Below are 24,531 nucleotides of genomic sequence, written 5' to 3'. Positions count from 1 at the left end.
GAGCCTTAGAAGTTCGTCTACTCACTCCACAAGGATGAGTTGGGAGCCTTCTGCATGCTGGGCGTGGTTCAAGAGTTAGGAGTCTTCGGATTGTTTCTTTCTCTGGTTGTTTTAGTTGGGTTAGTTTTACCTTAACTAAATAGCTTCATTGAGATTAGAGACACTCTCTCATTCTTGTCTCCCACATGGTATATAATTCAGTAGAGCCCAATAAATAGTCAACTGAATTTATTAAATATAATTGAGCCACACAGAATAAATCAAGAAGATAAAGAAAAATGCTTTGAAACAGAAGTTGAGTAGTTTGACTGTTAAGTGGAGAAGAAAAAGAAAATGACAATGTTGAAAGGATAAAAGAAATTACTGTATTACCCTTTTTGACATGAAGAAGAAACTGAAATTCACTCTGAAGGCCAAACTAACTTCCCTTATATTTCCGAAATACTCTAAAAGATATTTGCTATTTGCTTCCTTAATTACAAGGAAGGAATGAATCTCTGAGATACATTGTGTAGGTGACATTGAAAGTACATTTCTGTGTGTGATTTAACATTGCTGAAATTAGTAAAAATTTCTCCTAGTTTAACATTTATCTAAACCCTAAGAATAGGTACAGAGAAATTTATTCCTTCTAGATGCTAAGAATATTCTCAGATCTTGCCAGCTCTGCAGCAAACAGAGTGGGTGGTTCTTGGATGGCAGGTTTCTCTGGAGGGAGGCCAGGCTGCAGCTGGCTGTGTTGTAATGTTTTCATCCGAGGTACTGGCATGAAGGCTTCTGCCACTGTTTCTAAAGGAAGGTCATGGTTGTGTAAGGGTCAGGGCTGGCACAGAACTGAGAGAGATGGGGCTACTTTTACAAAGATGCATGCATTGTATCCAGTGCCCTTGTAGCCTCAACATGTCTTCTATTTCAGTGGTCTCAGCTGGGGTGCTTTTGCCTCCCATGGGACATCGAGCCATATCTGGAGACATTTTTGATAGTCATAATTGGGGGACTTGCTATTGGCATCTACTAGGTAGAGGACAGGGATGCTGCTGTACACCCTACAATACACAGGACAGCCCCTCACAACAAAGAATCATCCACCCCCAGATGTCCAGAGTGCCAGGATGGAGAAACCCCATTCTATATTGTAAGACAAGGAAACCAGTTTCTTGCTTAACTGTGTCAACTAACATCTTACTACTCCAAGTGTGGTCCCCAGATGACATCAGAATCACTTGGAAGTTTGTGAGAAAGACAGACTCTCAGGATCTACTCCAGACACACTGGATTAGAATCTGCACTTTCATCAGATCCCCAGGTGGTTTCTATGCATGTTTAGTTTTTTAAAATTTTTTTTTATTGAAGTGTAGTCGATTTACAATGTTAGTTTCAGGTGTACAGCAAAGTGATTCAGTGAGATAGATAGATATATATATAATTTTAATTTCTTTTCCATTACAACTCATTACAAGAAATTGAATACAGTTCCCTGTGCTAAAAACTAAGTCCTTGTTGTTTATCTATTTTATATATAGTAGTGTGATATGCATGCTTAATTTTGAGAAGCATGACTAACACTCTGAGAAGCACAGAGCACAAGGCAGTGTGGTAGGTGCTTCAGGGTAACCAGGTCAAGAAGAGACCGAGTCCTGGCTCTGTCCAGGTAATATCTTTAAATGTACAAAAACTTACTTCTCCATCTATTTTTGTTTTTCATTTTCCTTTAAGTATCATTCATTTCTTTGCTCCTTTTATCCTTTCTTCCTTCTTTTTCTAGTTACTCTGCTTCACTGAAGATGCATCCATTTGTCTTTATCCCATGTGTGTATACTGCCTTTTCTAGGTCTTTAATTTTGAGCCTCTTGATGCAAAGGAAAAAAAAGGGGGGGAGACACTTATCTCTTTAATTAAAGAAAATTGGCCTAGAGGGGAGAAATGAGTAGAATCTGGAAGGACAGCCATACTTTCTGAAAACTGATATAACACAATTAAATTCAACCTTCCTGCACTGAGCCTTTGGTGGTAAGATATTAAAAAGGAAAGCAGTAAAGCTTATCCAGTACTAATTTAATCAGAAGCCCGTGCAATCAGTCTCTTTGATATACCTTTTGTCAACACAACTTTAGGTTTTGAATAGACAACCTAAAACTCTGGAAATTTATAGTGACTTATCAGCAAAATTTCTGCTGAACCTAGGAATAACAATAGGTCTGATGGAAAAATAAAATTTAGTCTGCATACCATGCAGCATACCATAACATTATGGAGGTTTCTAGATAGATTATTTAGAAATTCTCTCTCTCCTTTAAGCTTTTGCCTCTGTCAAGTTCACCATCAATTAGCTCCATGTTTCTCTCCAGGAAGTATGAGCTAAAAATTTAAACCATTAAAGCAAACTTCAACTAGACAAACATTTTCTAAGCACTTAGTGTTTGCAAGAACTGGAATAAGAATTATGAAAGATTAAAAAGTTAGGATTAACAATCTCTGCCCTAGTTTATAATCTGGTATGTGTGTGTGTGTGTGTGTATGTGCGTGACGGGGTGGATAAGTATATGCAGAAGTTTGTTCACAGTAAGTATATTAATACACAAATCAACCAAAAGCTGGAGGAGTCTATAGAGAAATATGCGTGCTTAGTGTTTCTGTTATTAAAAAGTGGATTTTGAAATTAAAAAATGAAAACAATGACTGAAGATGTTCCAGCTCCTTAAGCACTGTTGTTTTCTCAGTGACATTTTATATCCTGGTTAGCAATTGTGTTAAGTTTCAGGGAAGTTTAACTAAGGAGCTTAAGTAGATCTGATATTCTCAGAAAATTACTGCTCCTATTTATGCCTGTTCCCTCCCCCCATTTTTTCATAGCTATATTTTTAAACATTTCTCCATAACTCTCCCCCCTCCCTTAAAACTACAATTGTACTAAAGCAGAGACTTATTCTTTTGATTGGGAACCTAAGTCATACATGGAAGATAATGAAAATATTATGTAAATATTGAAGAGAACCTACTAAAAACAATCTGTAATGGACTTTTTCATCAATTTAATTGAATAAAATTCATCTTGCTTAGGAGTGACTTTTTAAAAATAATGCCTATAATAGTCACTGCAATTTTTTTCACTTGGCATCTAGTTCAGACTTTAATAATGGGGTTCTAGAAGTGATCAGCTTTTCTCTGGGTACTAATCAATATTGAAAAGAGCATATACAATCTGAAATAACAAGAAATGAGAAAGTTAGTCTTTCCTCCCATACCCCACGACCTTGCAAATGACTCTTTGTGCCAAAAATTACATCAGTATTTGGACTGAATTCCTAAAGTAAATCAAATGATGTTGAATCATACTAAAGCTTCATTCCATTAGGCAATCACACGGGAAGGTTAATTTTCAAAATAAAGTTAGAGAAAACTGGTTGTAGATGGTAAGTTTCATAGGGCGGTGCTTATCTTTTGAAACTGGCAGGTGTGTCCTCACCATGTAGTATTGATCATTAATCTTAATTTTACTAAGATCACTAGTAATTATGGGTGTGCATTCATCACCGTATAAAACAAGTCTACTTTGTTAATAAGCTGGCCTTGGTTTTTCCAAAAATACTTTTATTTGCCCCGAATGTCATGAGTCATATTTCTCTGCAAATGGAATCCTGTGTTTGCTTCTTCACACATGACTTTCCTGCAGTCATTCTCTCCCATATTCTCATAGCTGCTTTGGACTTGACGTCAAATCTTTGAGAACTGGTTAGGTGGGTTTTTTGTTTAATGAGATAATGAAAATTTCTCTGTGGAACAAAGGTGAACTGGCAAGTTAGGAAGCTAAAAGCTAGTGAAGAAACTCTTGAATTCAAAAATTCTGCTTCTGAGAAAATAGATGTCAAGGAGTCATATTTTGTAAAATATTGAACAGATGGATTTTGTTTTGTCTTTCACCCTTAAGCTGATATTCTACCAGGTGTATCCTGGTCAGAACAGAAGATAAAGAGGAGAGCCCATCCTCGTGCTAGGAAGGATGTACCAGAGGCAGAGGGAGCACCTGGTGACAAAGTGTCTGTGTGACCCAAAGTGCTGAGTGTGGAGACATTTTAGGTAGAGTGAGGGCAGAGGTGGAAGAAAACTAGCTTTTGGCCCATTTCTTCTTTTTTATTTTATTTATTTATTTTTGCAGGGGGGAGGGAGGTAATTAGGTTTATCTCTTTATTTACTTTAAGATGAGGTCCTGGGGATTGAACCCAAGACCTTGTGCATGCTAAAGTATGCACTCTACCACTTGAGCTATACCCTCCCCACAATCTTTCCTTGAGACAAGGAGCTGTCACAGAGTGATTCTTCCCATTACCGTGTGGGCAGCTACAGGGACAGGTCATGGAGTGAGGGCCTGGTTCTCCAGACTATCCCTTTCTAGAATTTTCTATGAATGCTATAGAGAACTGTCTGGATTACTGAAGGCCCCAGTGGTGAACTTAATGGGAGGGTGTTGAAGTGATAGGGGCAAAGGGACACCTAGCAAGGTAGGGTGGCCCCCCTGGGCTGGAGGTAGAATGGAAGTTGAAGGTCAGACCTCGTCAGACCCAGCTGAGAAAGACCTGACAGTTCCTCTGGCCCAGTAGACGCCAGATGGGGCTCCCCTGACCAGGAACAGGAGATGGAAGGCAGGGATGGTGAGTAGGTGTCTGGGTCCCCACCAGCATTCGCGAGCTGCCATCTTGAAGAAGAGCAGGGGAGGGGGAGGGAGTTTAATATACTCAGGCTTCTGAGTTACCCAAAGACGCTATTTATGTAATGGTGTTTACCAGTTGAATTACATTTGTGTTTTTCTCTCTTATAGGGGTGGGGGCCTACAAGCAATGTCAACAACTACAGAACGTAAATCAGCAGTGGGATTTCTGGGCACAACCAGGTGCAGGATGGTGGACTTTACACGGCTGCCATCCAGTCTGGGCTCCCAATCCTGGGGCCTATTCATGTAATTTACATAACTCGAATATTTACAGAGCTTCAAGAATGTTTAATTGTGAAATTATACAGTAAATTTAGGGTAGTAGACAAGACCTTGATAATGGTATGATTGCAGTGTTTGAGTTTTTTGCTATGAGGAGGTCTGCTCTGTGACCTTGGGGAGTGCAGCCCCCTGTGGTGAGAAGGGAGGCTAGGGGGTTTGGTGTTTCCTACATGAGCCTTGAGAAGATGAGCTGGAGAAGGCTGCATGGGCATTGTCTTCTTTTTTTTTTAATTGAAATATAGTTGGTTTTCAATATTGTGTTAATTTCTGGTATACAGCACAGTGGTTCAGTTACACACACACACACACACACACACACACACATATATATATATATATTCCTTTTCATATTCTGGCATCTCGTTCTTCTGCAATGCTCTTGTTGTCCACCTCCAGGTTGACTCTCCTCTCTCCTTTCATATTCAGTGGGTCCTTTATCCCTGGTTGGAACAGCCAGATGGGCAGATTGGGCCCAGGGACCCCAGATCCCAAGGACCTCTCAGATGAACTTTCTACCACTCAGATAACTGTAGCCACCCCAGATGAGAGCATGAAGCCACTTCCCACGAGGAGGGTACATTTCTTCCCTAATGCCTGCCCCAAGAGTCAAAGCAATAGGGTGATCAAAGTCTGACCAAGCAGTTTTGTTTTGTTCACTTTAGTTTATTCCTCAGTGCTGCACTGGAGAGGAACGTTCCTTGTTTTTTTAGGAAACTATCCCTTCTCCCTCCTTTTAAGTGATTTTGACTAATCTGATCTTCACTGTCAAGTATGAGAATGAACGTACACACCTCCATTGGGAAATTTCAAGTTATATTAATCTTGTAGGAGATTATTCATGAATTTGTGCTACTCAGATGCCACACCCTTCTATTTTCCCATGAAAGACACATGATGTGGAGTGGGTGGTTTGTAGGCCCAAAGTAACCCATTTTATTAACTAAATGTTGCTAATTGAACAGATTCAAAAAAGAGATTTAGATAGAAAGAAAAATGCTCCTTTGAAAACCCATGGTGGGAGGAATCACTGATGCTGGCCCGGATGGCAGTGGAAATGGATATATTTTTAATATGCCTTTTTAACAATACATGTTGTGGATGAAGATAATAGAATACATAGAAACAATACAAGTTCTTGAGACTGTGATCTTCAGTTAGTGTGAAGGAGCTATGAAGATGGTGGAGGAAATTCCTTCAGGCACAGTTAGACAGAAAGGCTCATTTTGCGTGTAAGTAATTCCTCCCCATAGAATCATCTGTCCTTCAGCAAAAACTCAAGAACAGACTTCTTTCATAATTTGAGGCAACAAGGAGTGGATAAAATTTTGAGGAAGTTAATCAATTCATAATATGTTGTCAATAAAGAAATGAGATGTAGGAAAGTTTGTTCCATTGTGTAAATTTTTTTTCTTGTAGTTGATGTGGAAATTTTAAAAAAATGAAGTATAGTTGACGTACAATATTATATAAATAACAGGTGTACAATATAATGATACACAACTTTTGAAGGTTAATTCCGTTTATAGTTATTATAAAATATTGGCTATATTTTCAATGTTGTATGCTCTATCCTTGTAGGTTAGTTTATGCCTAATAGCTTGTACCTGTTAATCCATGCCCCTATGTTGCCCCTCTCCCTTCTGTCTCCCCATTGGTAACCACTAATTTGTTCTCTATATCTGTGATTCTTCTGCTTTTTTGTTATATTCTTTACTAGTGTGTTGTATTTTTTAGAATCCACATGAGTGATATCATACAGTATTTGTCTTTCTCTGTCTGATTTATTTCACTTAGCATAATGTCCTCCAAGTCCATCTATGTTGCTACAAATGGCAAGATTTTATTCTTTTTTATGGCCGAGTAATATTCCATTGTATATACATACCACAATACATACCACATCTTCTTTATCTGTTCATCTGTTGATAGACACTTAGATTGCTTCCATATCTTGGCAATTATAAATAATGCTGCTATAAACATTGGGGTGAATGTATCTTTTCAAATTAGTGGTTTTTTCCCCCCAATATATACCCAGGAGTGGAATTAAGTCATATGGTACTTCCATTTTTAGTTTTTTGAGAAACTTCCATACTGTTTTGCTCAGTGGAAATTACATTCCCACCAATAGTATGTGAGGGTTCCCTTTTCTCTCATTGTGAAATAATTTTTATGTGCTAACTCAGTGCTTAGCACATAGTATTTACTGAACAAATAATTGAATTATGTTCATAGCATACAAGAAAGTAAGTTTCCTAAAACCAACACTCAACAGCCACGTGATCCCAGGGCTACCCAACTGACCCCAATTCCGCTGTATCCACTATGGCATGCCACCTCCCCTGATTAAGCAAGGATGTACATTGGATGTATGAGTGGCCCTCTGTATCTGTTGGTTCTGCATCCTCAGGTTCTACATCCATTGATTCAACCAACAGCAGATTGAAAATATTGGGAAAAAATTTTCAGAAAGTTCCAAAAAGCAAAACTTGAATTTTCTGTGAGCCAGCAACTATTTACATAGCATTTATGTTGTATTAGGTATTATAAGTAGTCTAGAGATGACTTAAAGTATATGGGAGGATGTGTAAAGTATACAGGAGAGTATATGCAAATTTAGCACTATTTTATATAATGAACTTGAGCATCTGTGGATTTTGGTGTCAGCAGGGGTCCCCCCCATAGATGCCAAGGGACAACTGTATTATGGTTTGGTGTGTGTTGCCAACAATGAAAATGTCTAGGGGTAGAGTTGCCAAATGAAATACAGGATATCCAGTTAAATTCCAATTTCAGATAAACATCAAGCATTTTTTCAGTATAAGGGTGTCTTAAATATTATCATGTGGTTCCTGCCAGCTCTGGCGCTTCATTCTTTCTTTTCTGTCTTCATTCTCATTAGTTCCTTCACTCAGCATATGCTTGATTGGGCAGTTTCTCTGTGTGCTGTTTTCCTGGTGTTGGGGGGAAGAGGTGACAAAACGGATGTTTGCTTCCTGGAGGAGAAGTGAATCAGGTAAAGAAATACCTCACAGACTTTCAGAAATGGCGAGGGCATCCCAGCAAAGCAAAGGAAATGAAGGGATGGTGGACACAGTGGAGACTGCATGGTTAAGTCTGTGTTCAGGAAAGACATCTCTGAGATGGTGATGTGTGATTAAAGGACACAATGATGTAAAAATGTGAGTCACATAGAGATCTAGGACAAAACTGCCTGATCAGAGAGGACAGCAAGTATGCCGGGAATCTAATACCATTTAGAAAGGTTTAGGTTTTACTCTAAGAAATTGAGTATAGTTCCCTGTGCTATACAATAGGCCCTTGTCGTTTCTGTATTTTATGTATAGTAATGCGTGTCTGTTAATCCCCAACCCCTGATTTACTCCTCCCCACCCTTTCCCCTTTGGTAATCATAGTTTGTTTTCTATGTCCATGAGCTTATTTTTTGGTTTGTAAATAGAATTTGTATCATTTTTTAAAAGATTCCACATATAAGTGATATCATATGATAGTTGTCTTTCTCTTTCTGACTTATTTCACTCAATATGATAATCTCTAGGTCCATCCATGTTGCTGCAAATGGCATTATTTCATTCTTTTTTATGGCTGAGTAGTATTCCAGTGTATATATATGACATATCTTTATCTAGTCATCTGTCGATGGACATTTAGGTTATTTCCATGTCTTGGCTGTTGTAAATAGTGCTGCTGTGAACATTGGGGTGCATGTGTCTTTTTGAATTACAGTTTTCTCCAGATGTATGCCCAGGAGTGGAATTGCTGGATAAGGTAACTCTATTTTTAGTTTTTTAAGGAAACTTCATACTGTTGTCCATAGTGGCTGCACCAAATTACATTCCCACCAATAGTGTAGGAGAGTTCCCTTTTTTCCATACCCTCTCCAGCATCTATTATTTATAGACTTTTTAATGATGGCCATTCTGACTGGTGTGAGGTGATATCTCATTGTAGTTTTTAAATTTTTATTTTGTTTTTTGTATGTAGATATTTATTGAAGTATCATCGGTTTACAATGTTGTGTCAATTTCTGGTGTACAGTAATGCTTCAGTCATAAATGAACATACATATATTCTTTTTTACATTCTTTTTCACTGTAAGTTACTACAAGATATTGAATATAGTTCCTTGTGCTATACAGTATGAACTTGTTTATCTATTTTGTATATATTAGTTAGTATCTGCAAATCTTGAACTCACAATTTATCCCTTCCCACCTCATTGTAGTTTTGATTCACATTTCTCTAATAATTAGCAATACTGAGCATCTTTTCATGTGCCTGTTGGCCATCCATATGTCTTCTTTGAAGAAATATCTATTTAAGTCTTCTGCCCATTTTTTAATTGGGTTGTTTGGGGGTTTTTGATATTAAGCTGTATGAGCTGTTTGTATATTTTAGAAATCAGTCCCTTGTCGGTTGTGTCATTTGTAAACATTTTCTCCCATTCCATGGATTGTCTTTTTCTTTTGTTTATGGTTTCCATCTATCATTTCTCCTATCTTTTGAAAACCCTCTCTTGACCTCATATCATTCTCTAGCTATTGCTTCCTTTCTGGGTCCCCCTTTCTATCAAAATTCCTTGAATTAACTGTTTACACTTGCTGGTTCCTGTATCATGTTTTATCTCTGTGATGCTCTCTGATCAGGCTTCTGAGCTCCTTAAGCTCTCTGCTCAGACATTAAAGCGTGTGTGGTCTCCAATGGCCACTATTTAAAATAGTATCTCTGTGGCCCCAGTGTGTTCTGTCTCCCTTCCCAGCCTTATCTTCCTCTCAGCACCTGTAACCTTCTCATGTGTATAGATAACATGAGATGTGTTGGTATATGCTCCTTGCCCCACCTCTCCACTGTGTAATCTCCTTGAGGTCAGGGATCTGTATTTTCTTCATTACTGTATTTGTAGGCCCCAGAAGAATGCTCTGCAAATACAGGTGATCAACAAATATTTATTGAATGAAAAAAATCATGCTTTATCATTTAGTACACAATCAGCCAATAAGATAAAATATTTGGAATCATGAATTAATCTAGTTGCCTTTCAAGAAGCTTTGCAGGAGTCAATTGCTTTTCCTCAATTTATACAAGCGGTTTATGAAGTTTCAATTATGAACCATACTGTAAACACAAATCTATAGTAATGCTAGTTTCAGTAAATCTATGTAATAATGAACGCTAATAAAGGGATAAATTTTGTGTGAAGTACTGATTATGGTAATGATGACGGAAATTCCATTTGTACGTTTTCTTGTGTTGAAACAAATTACATAGAACAATTTTAAATAGTTATTTTAATATAATAATGTGTTTTTTACATACTGAAGTATTTATAACTCTTTACTCCTTGCAAGTATTTTTCAGAAAAATACTTCCTAGGGAACACAAATTGAGCAGTCTCTGTGCTGCAGAAGCCAGAGAATATTAGATGAGCTAATGTTGCCCTCTAGTGGAAAATATGAGACATGCAATGGTGGAATCTGATGCTCATAAAAGACTATTATTCTAGTCCGGGGAATGTCTAGGGATTGAATACTTCCAATTTATCACTTGCTTTTATAGTGTTGAGTTAAAAATTTTAATTTAATATTTAAAATCTTAATTATATAATAGACTCGAATAAGCAATGTGCAAAAAACATACATGACCAATTAACTTTTTTAAAAAATTGTTTATATTAAGCAATCAAAAAAACATAGATTAAGAGAGGTATACCTTTTTATCATCAAGTCAGTAAAAAGTTTGAAAAGGAAAGTGAAGGTGTGAGCAAAGAGGTATTTACATTGTTGGTAGGAGCATGATTGTTACTGGGTTCTTAATCTGGAATCCCTTTTTTGAGGAGAGGTTCCCTAAAATTGTATAAAGATCTTTGTGTCTATTTGTCTTTTTTTCTGAGGAGAGGTGAAATTTCCATTAGATTCTCAAAGCCCACACTCCCAAATGTTAACACGTTTGAATTATTTCTGGGGTTGCGTTGGGGGCGGGAATTGGCAATCTGTGCCAAAAAAAAGTTCTCGGGTATGTTCATTCCATCATTGTTGTAACATTTCAAGCTGCAAACCACCTAAATGATCTATATTGGGAAGTTTCAAATTAATCACCTTCCAGCCCTAGGAGGGGGTCACTATGGCTATTAGCAATCTAGCTATAGAATTAGTGATTCTCTCACTAGTTAATTTTATTAGTAAGGGAACTAGTGAGGCAAGCTGGGAAGGGAAGGAACAATTCCTGAACCTGATTTTTAGTTTTTTAAACGCTAGTCACCAAACAGAATTTCTCCGGTACAATGGCACCATTGAAAGCCTTGATTAAGTCCTTCTTTCGATTTGATATTGTGTTTTAGGCAGAAACCTGCCTTCTTGATCCTCAGCAGAGGTGGGGGTGGGCAGGGTGCACATAATAGTATTGTGAAAACAGTGCATTGCTTATAGAGATAATATTCCTCCTAAAGAGGAATTGTGACTCTGGAACACAGTGAGTGCAGCAGTTACAACGAATGAAACAGCTACTAATAGGGCAGGATCTTCAAGACACAAGGTAAAGAGAAAAGAAAAGGGCAGGAGCTGGACAGTCCTGCTATCTTTGGTGTGAGTTTACATGTGTCTTTGTTTTTGATTGTGGAGACCAACAACCCTGGCAGCCTCCAGGGATGGGAAGTGAGTGGCTGGAGGTACAGAGGGAGATTTTATTTTTATGGTGAAGTTTTGTGCATCTTGGTCTCCACCATTGAAAAAAAATTCCACCTACAGTTCACTATCAAATTACAGAAACAGAAAAACACAATAAAAAAATCTGTCCAAAGAAAATTTTGTCACAGCAAAAATGCTCCCAGGCCTCAGAGTTTGGCTCCGTTGCTTTGAGCAACATAAAAATGTTTATGTAGTTAGTTGAAACCCATCCTTAGGCTTTTGGTCAAGTGGTGCCATTTTAAAAATTCCCTGTCGCAGGGTTTCTGAAATCTCGTCTGATCAATTAAATGATTTTAAGCTGAATGATTAATAGATGAAATAATGTAATAGATGAAAGTAAATAATACATTTAAGACATTGATGGTGGGGTTTCTATTTTAAAAAATAATTTAGATAAAATCCTGTAAAGATTCACCGTTCTGTGGGAAGATAAGAGCCTTTCTCTTATACACATAAAGTTACACATTTCATGCTCCAGGGCAGATGGCTTGTAATATAAAAAGGCTGACAATCAGTTATAATTAGGTCCTTCTTGTTTCCTTTGGAGTTTGAAGTCCAGAAGGCTCATGGAAATGGTGAGAGTCTTACCGCCTATTATGGGTTGAATTGATCACCCTTTTTGCCCCAATTCATATGTTGAAGTCCTAACCATCCCCCACCTCCAACAATGTGACCTTATTTGGAAAACATGTCCTTGCAGATGTAATTAGTTAGATGAGATCATACTGCAATAGAGTGGGCTTTAACCCAATACTAGTATCCTTATAAAAATGGGGAAATTGGACACAGACATGTGCACAGGAAGAACACCATGTGAAGATAATTGCAGAGATTGGGGTGATGGTTCTGCAGTCCAAGGAATGCCAAAGATTGCTAGCAAAACACCAGAAGCTAGGGAGAGGCAAGAAGCAGATTCTTCCTCCCAGCCCTTGGAAGGAACGAACCCCACCGACACCTTGATCTTGAACTTCTAGCGTCCAGAATTGTGAGTTCTGGGGAAACAGGAAGTTCTGTTTAAGCCACGCTAGCAAACAAATATACCACCTAATCCAAATGAAACCAAGCAGCAAAATAATCCTGGAAAAGAGAAGGCAGACCAGTCTAGAGTGGCCTTTTAAAAATTTATAACTTTTTTTTTTCAATAGTAAAAGAAGACTGTGCAAACAGCAAAAATGAGAGAATCCAGTTCCCAAAGCATCAAGAGCTTAACAGGTGTAACTGACTGGGCAGCTGGGGCTGTAACTGGTGCTGGGGTCTTCACTTAGATTATCTTTAATCTCACAACTATGCAAAGTTAATGTAATTCTTTCTGCTTTGCAGAGAAGGAAACCGAGCCTCAGAGGAACAAGTGATGATCACAAGGCAGCAGAAGTGGTAAGTCATGAATTCAAGATTTGGACCCAGCATTCAGAATTGCTAGACTGTAAGTTCATGTACTATAATTTTGAAATGCTTATTCCAACCTTTGTTAAGTATGCAGGATTTACCCATTGTTTTAGATAAAATGTGGAGTGGTGAAGATGGCACTGAGGACAGGTTGAATGGTGGTCCAGTCTCTAGAACCTCAACAAAGGGGCTACAGATTGTGTGTGTGTGTGTGTGTGTGTGTGTGTGTGTGTGTGTGTGTGTAGAGTAGATGGTGGTAGTCTGAGCTTGTGGTAACAGGGAGAAGTGACCCTAATAAAACTGATGTTGTTGGGGGGAGGGTGTAGCTCATAGAGCGCATGCATGAGATCCTGGGTTCAATCCCCAGTATCTACATTTAAAAACAAAACAAAACAAAGCAAAACTGATGTTTTCTATGAGACTGAAGACTATGGCCAAAAATGTTTAATGTATTTTCCATCATTTTAAGGATGGCGGCGCGGAGTTCTACTGTAGGACAGCTTCAGTGGCATCTGGTGATTTTGTACCTGAAATCAACTTATTATCAATTGTCCAGACTTCCTGGGTAAGAAATATCATTTTCTCTTCCATTCACTTGTTGTACAAAATCTTTAGTTTACTTGAAATTTCTAAAATTTTTAGGACAGCCATTCAATCGAAACCCTACAGTTTCTTACAAAATTCTTACATAATGTTAAAATTTATAATTTAATTGAATCCATATATGACATTTGACTGTGAGAAAATGAAATATACATTATAATACTTAGTGAACGTCTTGAGCAGTAGAATAAATAGTTCTCCATCTGAGCGCATCTGCCCCCTTCTAGAAGATAGGAGAAAACTTGCTTTTCTTCTTCTAACATATGCTGTATTTTAAGGTAGAGTTTCATTTAAATGCAAAACATTGTTATTTAAAATACAAAATGAAATCTCATTTGCTTTCATCTTCTGTTATACTTTCTAATTTAATTTTGCAACCCATCAGCCCCTTTTCCTTATTTGTGGGTAGTTACTTCATTAAAAATTGTCATTTCTGCATTAATTACAGTCTGGCAAATTTGCTGTGTGTTAACACCCCACAACAGGGTATATTTACTTACAGTCTTTCACCTATTTTGAAAGATTTATAAAGTATTCTGGCCCCAAAGACCTGACTTCTGAGCATTATTTTCTTCTTCTTCTTTTTCCCTTTATTTCTGTTACATAACAGCATATGTGAATAAATATCAGAAGCCATTAAAAGCCTTCTCTTTGGGGAGGAAAGAGTTTCTTTAAATCACTTTTACAATAGCATTTACTGCCCTGTTTTTTTTCAGGTGTGTGGTTTCCGATTCACTAACACAAGTTCTCTGATGAGCTGTCTAGGGGCCTATAACCCTGTTCCCAACTTCGGCACTGCCCAACAAGTTATTGGCCTTGCAGTGCCGCAGAGCATTTTAAACAAACCTCCTCTGTTCATCCAGGCTTGCTTTAAAAGAGCTCTGAAACCGATCCAAGCGCAGATGGCCGGGTGTCACCAGTGTTCCCAGCCGGCTGTAACTTCCACCACTGCCACCATTTTCCACAGTGAGATTGATGGAGTGGAAAATAATAGCAATCTTCAAGGGGAGGATTCTTTCCTGCATTCTTGGTCACAGAGAACCAATCATTTAAAAACAATTTACCACCACAGACGGGGCGCCATTTCAGAGAAACATGAAATAGAACAGAAGAAATCTGTTTTCTAATGATTCAACTCACTGGTTCCAACAAAGGCATGGCATTGGGCTATCAAGCGGCTTGTGTTTTACAGGCCTTCCCAAACTGCGCTGCGTCTGAAAACACGGAGAAGCCAGGAGGAGACCAGTGTCGAGATTGTTCTCTCTTTAAATGGTTGTCATTCATTGCCTAAATCCCAATTTTCTTAACTAAAGCAGATTGCTATTACTGAATTGTGTACTTCAATAAAAATAAAAACCGGGGTAAAAATGATTAAATTAACTCTATGAAATATTTCTTAATTTCTTACTTCTAAAGATAAAAGCTATGCCGAGGAGCCTTGAACATGAACACAGTTTTTTGGTAAACTAACTCAAAGAATCCTCTGTGCCAAAGAAGGTAAGTCCAGTATCTTTTTAATGGGAGGCTTCAACCTCTACAGGAGAAAAGGCACCATGGGGTTACTGAAAAAGAATCCATCATCTTTTCACATGGTCTTCCCTCTGAGTCGACAGTCATCTAAAAGCCAACAAGAAAGACCTCAGAAGAAACCAACTCTGTTGACCCCTTGATCTTGGACTTCTAGCCTCCAGATTTACGGGGAAAAAAATTTCTGTTGTTTAAAAAAAAAAATCCATCTCATTTTTGTTTTCTGTTGACAGGGATTATCACATCATTTCCCCCAAGTTTATTCCATAAAGATATTGAGTGGAGTACATTTAGGGATTAATTTTTATAGAATTTGTAGTGATTTTTCTAAGAAGATCGATAACTAAACCACATGGATTTCCCCACCTAGGCATGCTGTCTTCTTTTAAATACAAATGAATTATGTACCTATCAAGAGGCATCTGAGAAGGGTTTTATGAAGCACACCTTTTCTTTTTTCCATTTGTGGCCTCTTAGAGCCCTATAACAAGGATATTCTACCATGGTTCCCATTGCCCCAGGAAGTCCAAAGTCCACACATTTCACTGGAAGGCTCATGAGTATGCTGGAAGCAAGGCTGCACTAAGGGGTATTTAGATACGGACTGAGCAAGTCTCAGGGTACTTAATGACAGTCTTGCCAGAAGTCAAAGGGCAGTCTACCTAACAGGTCAACTCTGAAAGGGACCAGCAGGACTGCAGCTCTCACTGGTGAGACTTAAAAAGAGACCTTGAGTTAGAAGATGGATACTCTTACCTTCTGCACTGAATCTCATCATCCTCTACTAAGATCTTGGGAGGTGACATGCACAATAATCTTTGCTGAGGTAGAAGATACTTAAGACTATGAAACCCTGACTTGGGACCTTGTAAGAGGAGACAGGGGGAGGACCCAGGAGATGAGAATTCTTCCAGTGAAAAGGAAGATTTTTAGAATGAAGGGGCTTGAAGAAGCTGTATACCAGCTGGATGGTAACATGTCCCCTCCCAGGTAGTGATCCCTTTCTGAAAAGGGTCTGAACATGCCTGCACTGCCTTAAACTAGTCCTGGGTCACTTAATAGTGGTGAAGAAGAAGGGAAGCCTGTCCTTCCAACCCTTCCCAGTCTCCAGGGAAGTGAGGGCTGCAACCTTTCAATGGGATTGTGTCAGAGTTTTGTGGGCGTGGATGAGGGAATTTCAAGAACTAGGGAGAGCCCATCCTAAAGCTGCAGCAGGCAGTGGTAGACCCTCCCATGATGCTGGAGGAGAAATCTGGAGAGGATGATGTGCGATGTCATTAACTACAAACTTTCTGGTAACCCCAGTGACATCCAGAGGGGCAGAGGGGCACTGCAAACTCTTGTATAGCTTTAGTAGGGAAGAGGGTGAGACAGTGCATGAGAGACCAGGACTATGCACAACCATAGTCTTCTGAAAATCTTTAGAAAGATCAACATTTCATCTGCTACTGATGATCAAACTGTTAGTATTTTATAAATGGAAACAAAGGATTCTTAAAGGAAATGGTGGTAATTGTTTTAGTAATTTAGATTTTTACATTAATCTTTTCTCACAAAGTAGGCTGCAGTCACCTAGGCCTTCTGTCAGTTCCTACAATTTTCCTAATGCAATTTTCTTTGCTCAGGCTGTTTTCTCTGCTACAAACACTCTTCCCCTGGCTTTTTTTCTTTTTCTTTTTCTTTTTTTCAGAACTGGCTCTTTCTCATGCATTATGATGATTTTTTAAAATTGAGGTATAGTTGACGTCCAAATTATATTAGTTTCAGGTATACAACATAGTGATTCAAGTTTGCTAATAAAACAGAAAATCATTAACATGAAAAAAAAAAAGCCACATCTGTTGATCAAATGTGTGATCAAGTGCTGACCAACCCTTAATTCTCTTCCCCTCCGTGTAGGAAGGAGGAGGAAGGGGAATGGATGGTGCCCCACAAAGTGCATGGGGAGGTGGACACATGTGCTGCTCTAGCCGCTGTGAGGGAAACCTGCTCCATAACAGAAAATTTGACTCACTCCGTCGGCCAAGCTGGAGTCAGAAGGAGAGGCCCATGTTTTGTCACTGAGATGGTCACATGGGTAAAAGGATGAGATGTAAATTTCCCTTGCATTTCCAACACAAAAGCTGGTGTGCTTCTTAGGTGGCTGAATTCTTGCCAATGAGATCCTAAATGCAGCAAAACCAGGGGACACTTCATGCCTGTCCATTCTGAAACTCATTGGAACATCTCAGGGAAAAGTCTTGATTTGAAAAAGTTAAGATTTTATATACACTTGGATTTGACCTCAAACAAGAACCTTGCATCCTGCTAGAATGCTGATTGCACCAGAGAAGGAGAGAAGCTGCATATATCCAGAGACTTGATGAAACCATGTGCCCTGGGAATGGTTAAGTTGGGAGGAGCTTGGAGCAGGGGAGGATAATTGAAGGAGCATCTGTCCTAAATGAGGTAACTCACTATGTAACTGTTGACATTTCTCCTGATATTTCACAGCTGATCATGGAGCTACCGCCACTAGTTTCTCCAACAAACTGAATGATGTTTTTTAGCACAGGCAGCTCCTGTTTTCCGTCTGTTATGTGCATGCTGATGCCATCAAAGAAAAAGTCCAGCTTCTCTTTTGGAAACTGGAAAGGTTGTCAGCAGCTTCAGAATGGTGCAGTGTATCTTAGCCAAGCAAAACTTTGCCTGAAAGAAAAATCGTGCTACCCTGTGTACAGATGGGGTCCCTGGATACTTGGCATTGTGCTTGGCTTTCCTGCCTGGTGGCATGTTAGAGTAATTCACGTTTTTGATATAAGCGCGTGTTGACATCAAAACCCTGTCAAAAGTCCTGAAAGAAGTCATGCTTACTGCTATGTGAAGTGTTAAATTCATAACCAGAAACTTTCAAGAAGTTTTGTCAAGAAATGGGCCAGATACAAAGTTCCTCTCTATTACACAGTTTACTGGTTTCCTAAGAGCAAATCTTGAAACAAGTGGTTGGATGTCAGATGGAGATTTCCATTTTCTGAGAGAAAAAGAAAATAAATCTACTCAGTTTGGGCATGGGAATAGCTCATTCATGGCCTGACTTATCTGACAAATATTTTTGGTCACATACTTGAGTAAATCTTTTGATTCAAGCTTCTGCAGTGAAATTATGGGTGTCATTGAAAAATTACAAGCCCTTTGATCAGGCTGCTACTGGAGGTGGCCAAGTATGTGAATTTTCGGATGAGGATATACTTTTGTAGCCTGGAAATGGGGATGCTGAGAAGATAGCATTGTATATAGACCCCTGGCAATGTGGTAGCATTTGTTTGAAAATTATTTTGCTCAGATAAAATAGGACTTTGGATTTGATACTCCTTCCTTGCTGACAAAGAGCACCAATAATTCAGACTTTGCTGAAGATACTGTGATGGTTAATTTTCTGTACCAACTTGATTAGACCATGGGGTACTCAGATATTTGGTCAAATATTCTGGGTATTTCTAGGAGGGTGTTGTTGGGTGTAATTAACATTTAAATGGATAGACTGAGTAAAGCAGATTGTCCTCCCTAATGTGGGTGGGCCTCATCTTATCAGTTGGCCTGAATAGAACACAAAGGCTGACCCTCTTCTGAGTAAGACAGAATTCTTCTTGCCTAACTGTCTTGGAACTGAGATATTGGTGTTTTTCCTGACTTTGAACTCAAATTGAAACACTGTTGCTTCCTAGGTCTCAAACTGCCAGCCTTTGGACTGTGAAACTACACCATTGGATCTCCTGGGACTTGCCAGGCTCCATAATCACGTGAGTCAATTTCTTATTATCTCTATATAGAGATATCTATATCTATTTCTATATCTATATCTATTTCTATGTTTATCTGTATCTATATTCATATCCTTTTGGTCTATTCTCTGGAGAACCCTGACTATTACAGATACCATCATTGATGTAAGGGCACAAGAGATGACTTGACTTACAGTCAATTCAGAGACCTGGAGAACCCTAGTGTGTCTGGACACAAGATTATTTTAATCTGGCAAATCAAATGATAGTAGTTTTTATTTCATTTACTGCAGAGAATTATTGTAACCTTAAGAACTAGCCCCCAAATTCCTCTTTGAGAGGACTATCTTTGTTGAAAGTTATTCTCTGACAAGTGTGTAACTGGGATGGATTTTGCTCAAGTGCTAGAACTGGTGATTTGCCCCTCCATACCTCCAACTCCCACTTTGAGGCACTTGTGCAGATCCTGGGCTTTTGAAAAATGAAATGTTTATATGACCAGTTTTGGGTGTAGTGAGTCCAGATAAATGTCCCTGTGGTGGATGACCCATGAGTGGCAAGCCCCCCGCATCTGCAATGGAAAGTCAACACAGCCCCTGAGTGTAGTTCCTGAGCTGCCTGTGACCCTCAGTGGGATGGCCATGGGTGGTGGCTTGGTATGGGTACAGCTTCCATCAGGCTCCCTGCAGAGATGGTGACTCTGTTCTTTCACTTGCTGCCCCTCCCCACCCCACTTTGTGATTCAGCTCCTCCTCTGACCTCCTCTCAGTGATGCTCTGGTACCCGCTCTCCTCCCTGTCACGTCTTTCCCCAGATAAACCTCACTGAGTTCCCATGGAGATTTGAGGGTGGCATTGTTGGCTTCTCCTTCACTTTTCTTTCAAATGAATTATGATTAAATTCCACACCCTGTTTCCCACTTAACAGCCCACTGTAGATGTAAAACAGGAATCAAAAGTTGAACAAAAACCAGAAATCCCACAAAACCCTCCAAAACCCTACGTGATGCTTTTTGTTTCTTGTATGCCTGCTTTTAAAATTCTCATCCTTTTCAAGGCTATGTGGCTGCCTCCTGTAGACTGGCGAGGGTCAGGACAAAGAATGGTACAGGGACAATAGGAACAAGATCATCACTAGGTAAGGGGGAGCCCTTTCAGTGTCTGGATGTCAGTGAGCCCCTAGGCTTCAGAGAGTGAACACGATTGCTTTGTCTAATAGAAAGAAAAATTTGGAGTCGGTAAAATGGTACAATGTTACTTGACGCGACCTGTCTGTGCTCTTCACCAAAAAGTAAAAAAATTCAATCAAATCTATTATTGTCACAAAAGCTTGTGTGTAAGAAGGGGCTAAGATGGAATTAGTGCTGGGTAGGGGAAGGCTAGAGGTAAGGACATCAAAGCTTAGAGATGAGGCCAGACCGAGGCCAGTTGGTGCAGAATTAGTGGAAACCTTGAGGCGGAGCTTTGCATTTCATGAGCCATGAAATTATTGAGTACAAGGAGATTTTACCTAAAAATCAAGGGGGCAGCGAGGCCTCCAGCTGTCTTGAAGGTTATAATGATTCACATCTTTGTGATTAAGTGCTTATTAGAAACCAGAAATGGAAATGAATTGGCTATTAAAGCTGACAAGTGTGTTATGTCAAAGATCTCTGCAATTTTAACTTCTTATTCTTGCCGGATAACTTCAGAATTCTCATTTCTAAGCAATCATCAAGCCAATTTTCATTTCATGTGAACAATTGGATTGATTTCACATTTTCAGGAAGTTGCCACTAATTTCTGCAAGGGAAAAAAAAAAGAAAGAAAGAAAGAAAGAAAATGTACCACTCAGGGCCGATAAAGCAGAAAAGGGTTTTAATGAGAGAGTATGGGTCTGCTCCCAGAGTTTCCGGGAGAGCTGGCTGACCAGCCTTGTGAAGTCAGCAGGAACAGTGGTGGACCAGGTAGCCAGAGCCGTGGCCAGCATCGCATCACAGAACCGAATTCAGGGAGGCACCTTGCCACCTCTAAAGGGTCCTGGATGCCTGTTTCACCACTGCTGCCGAAGACACAAACATAGCACCCAGCTGCTGCTGGCTGGGCCACTGTAATGGATTTTGTGCTGTTCCTGCCTCTCTGGCCAAATTGAGAATGCCAGGCTGGTGTATTGAACTGGCCCAGTCTTGCTGGTAGTCCATGCCCTAAATGTCAGGGAGCCAGGGAACAAGCATCTAGGCTTTGTGACTCTTGTGGTGGCAAGTAAGCTTGAACAGTGAATGAGGCTAACAAGGGAGGTTAAATGAAAGATAGAAATGACGTCATTTACAATTTTGGGAGAATTTTTAAAATAAAAATTTTTTAATGTTGCCTATGTGAAAGCAATAAACATTCAAAGCAATAATATAAAATGTATATAAAAATGTCCATGGTGGGTGGAGGAGGGCTAAATTAGGAGTTGGGATTAACAAGTACACATTACTATATATGAAATAGATAAACAACATGGACCTACTGTATAGCACAGGGAATTGTATTCAATTTCTTATAATAAGCTATAATGGAAAAGAATCTGAAAAAAATATGTATGTATATATATGTATAACTGAATTGCTTTGCTGTACACCTGGAACTAATATTGTAAATCAACTACACTTCAGTAAAAAACAAAATTAAAAAACAAAACAAAAATTACCCATGAGTGTTTGTAGATATAATTTTGGGGGGGAGTAGATGCATAGGTTACATAAACTTTTCAAAAACTTACCATCTTCATATTCTTTCCCCAATGCCAAATTTCCTTTCTAATCTTCATCTAGAGAGTTTGACTGCATCACACTCAAAGCTCAGAATGTCCCTTGAACATGTGAAAGATGCTTAAATTCTCTCATAATAAGAAAAGTACAAATTTAGGTGACAGTAAGATACCATTTATTACCAGTTACATTGGCAAAAACCAAAAAGTTTGACATCATATTCTGTTAGTGAAGCTTTTGGGAAACTGGCTGTTTCTTACACTGCTGATGGGTATGTGAAATTGTCTGACTCTGTAGAGGAAGCTTTGGCAATATGGAGCAAAATTATATATGCATAATCTTTCTTCTAGGACTCCATCTCAAAGATGCACTGGCAAAAAATACAAACATGTGCACAGAGCTTTTCATTGCGGCATTATTTGTAATGCTCAGTGTGGTAAGTAGAATTCTAAGATAGACCCACCCCTTCTGAGCCATCCTTTCCCCCTGCGACATATGCCTTGTATGGCCCCTTCCTCTTGAGCGCAGGCGGAATCTGTGAACACGATAGGGTTTTACTCTCAGGAGTAGGCTACATTACATGACAAAGGTAAAGGACTTTTTCAGGTAAAATTCAGGCCCCTAACCAGTTCACTTTGAGTTAATCAAAGGGGGATTCTACTGAGTAGGCCTGACCTAATCAGATGAGTCCTTGAAGCAGAGATTCTCTTGATGGATCTGGAGAAGTAGGCTACCACATGTGAGGGGACCTCTGGAGGGGGTTCTGTGGTTAGGACCCGAGGAAGGCTTCTGGGTTGTGAGAGTCATCCCAGATGACAGCTAGCCAAAAACTGGGGATTTCTCTTTACAGTGATAAGGAACTGAATTCTGCCAACACTAGCGGACTTGGAAGAGGACTCTGAGTTGCACGTGAGATCACAGCCTTGGCCAAAACTTTGATTTCAGCCTGGTGGGATGCTGAAGAGAGGACCCAGACAACCTTGTGCAGATTCCTGACCCACAGAAACTGTGAGGTAATCCATTTGTGCTGTTTTAAGTTACTAAATTTGCGGTAATTTGTGATGCAGTATTAGAAAACCAATACACTGACAAACAAAATACTACCAAAATGTCCATCAATACGGGACAGATTGAATAGACTATGGTATATTCACACAAGGGAGTACTTTGTAGTTGTAAAAAGGGAAAAAAAGATCTAGGTGGTTGATGGTGTTTTCGTGGGCAATCTTTTGTATAAGAAAAGGGGAATGTGAGTATATATACACCAGTGCTTCTATTTTCAGAAGGAAACAATGGGGTGACTAACCAAAATAAACAAGTATGGTTACTTAAAGAGGGAGTCCTGGATCAAGGAGGAGGAGATAGGACTCATGCGAGGCTTTTGTGGGTATACCTTGTTGTATTTCTTGACTTTGGTTCTTTGGTTTACATAATTAAAAACAAAATGAAAGAATAGCTAAGGAACTATTAAACATTAAAGACTACTGGAAAGAGGGGAGGGTACAGGTCACTGGTAGGGTACATGCTTAGCATGTGTGAAGTCCTGGGTTCAATCCCCAGTACCTCCACTAAAAAACAAAAAACAAAAAACCTGAATACATGTATGTATATGTATGATTGAACTATTATGCTGTACACCAGAGATTGACACAACATTGTAAACTGACTATACTTCAATTAAAAAAAAAGGCTAATGGAAATAAGCAAATCTAGCTGTGTATCAATTTGGTAGCATAATCACACACATAAATGAATTATTTAAAGTAATAGCAAAGCAGTGTTTTGACTGTTCCTTCCTAGTGGAATGTATCTAAGGACAGATTTATATATGTGCCCTAGAAAACCACTCACATAGTCCAAGTAGGGTAAACACAAAGAGGTCCACACCCAGACATATTGTAGTAAAAAGAGTGAAAGACAAAGACAAAGAGAAAATCTCAAAAGGAGTGAAAGAAAAGACCCTTCACATACGAGGAAACTCCTGTAAGATTAATAGATGACTTCTCATCAGAAATGACATGGGCTGAAGGTAGTGGGATGACATATTCAAAGAACTGAAAGAAAAAAATTATCGACTAAGAATCTTAAATTCTGGAAAAAGGGTGAAATAAAGACATTTCCAGATAAGCAACAATGGAGACAGTTGCTAGACGATCACCTTTTCTGAAATACTAAAGAGTTCTTCAGGCTAAAAGCAAGTGACCCCAGACCTTAATTCAACTGCACACTCAAAACCCAAAAAGTAGTGGTAAAGGTAATTAGATAATTATAAAAGGTGCATATTTCTTCTCTAAACTACAAAAGTAATTGTATTAAATTATGTATATAAACAAATTATTGGTCCTAAAACACATAGGAATGCAGCATATTTGAACAGCACAGAAGAAGTGGTTGGGAGCAAAGCTATGCTGGACTAAGGAAATGACACGAGCTGGTAACTTGAATGTGTGGGAACAAAGGGAGAGAACCAAAAATCGTAAATAAGGAGATTCACGAACTCTAGATATATACTTGCTCTCCTTTATTCTCTCAACTTCTTTAAGAGACAGAACTATATAAAGTAATAATGAAAACAACATACTGTTGGGTTTGTCACACATATAGATGTAATATGTATAACAATTATAGGACAAAAAGAGGAGAGAGAGAAAAGAGCGATACCCAAGAGAGTTGAAAACATGTCCATGCACAAACTTGTACACAGATGTTGATCACAGCATTATTTCATAATATCCAAAAACTGGAATCAACTCAAATGTCCATCAGCTAATGAATGGACAAAGGAAATGTGATATAGCTGTACAATGGAATATTATTCAGCCATTA

General features: G+C 38.9%; 2 protein-coding genes across 6 annotated transcripts in view; both read left to right on the top strand.

Moving 5' to 3' along the window:
• NMD3 (NMD3 ribosome export adaptor) overlaps positions 1-15,051 on the top strand; it is a 172,616-nt gene extending 157,565 nt beyond the window's left edge. For all 5 annotated transcript variants that reach the window (XM_074368504.1, XM_074368496.1, XM_074368513.1 and 2 more), the window contains 2 exons: positions 13,015-13,068; positions 13,550-15,051. The gene's annotated coding sequence lies outside the window, so the exon portion shown is untranslated. The remainder of the gene's footprint in view (positions 1-13,014; positions 13,069-13,549) is intronic.
• Positions 15,052-22,578: 7,527 nt separating this feature from the next.
• Positions 22,579-24,531, top strand: part of OTOL1 (otolin 1) — a 39,155-nt gene continuing 37,202 nt past the window's right edge. The window contains exon 1 of the mRNA XM_074368558.1: positions 22,579-22,718. The gene's annotated coding sequence lies outside the window, so the exon portion shown is untranslated. The remainder of the gene's footprint in view (positions 22,719-24,531) is intronic.

This window comes from Camelus bactrianus, chromosome 1, assembly GCF_048773025.1.
Source record: "Camelus bactrianus isolate YW-2024 breed Bactrian camel chromosome 1, ASM4877302v1, whole genome shotgun sequence".
Taxonomy (NCBI): Eukaryota; Metazoa; Chordata; class Mammalia; order Artiodactyla; family Camelidae; genus Camelus; species Camelus bactrianus.
Note: the sequence above shows the minus strand (reverse complement) of the source record. Positions and strands in the feature narration are given on the sequence as shown.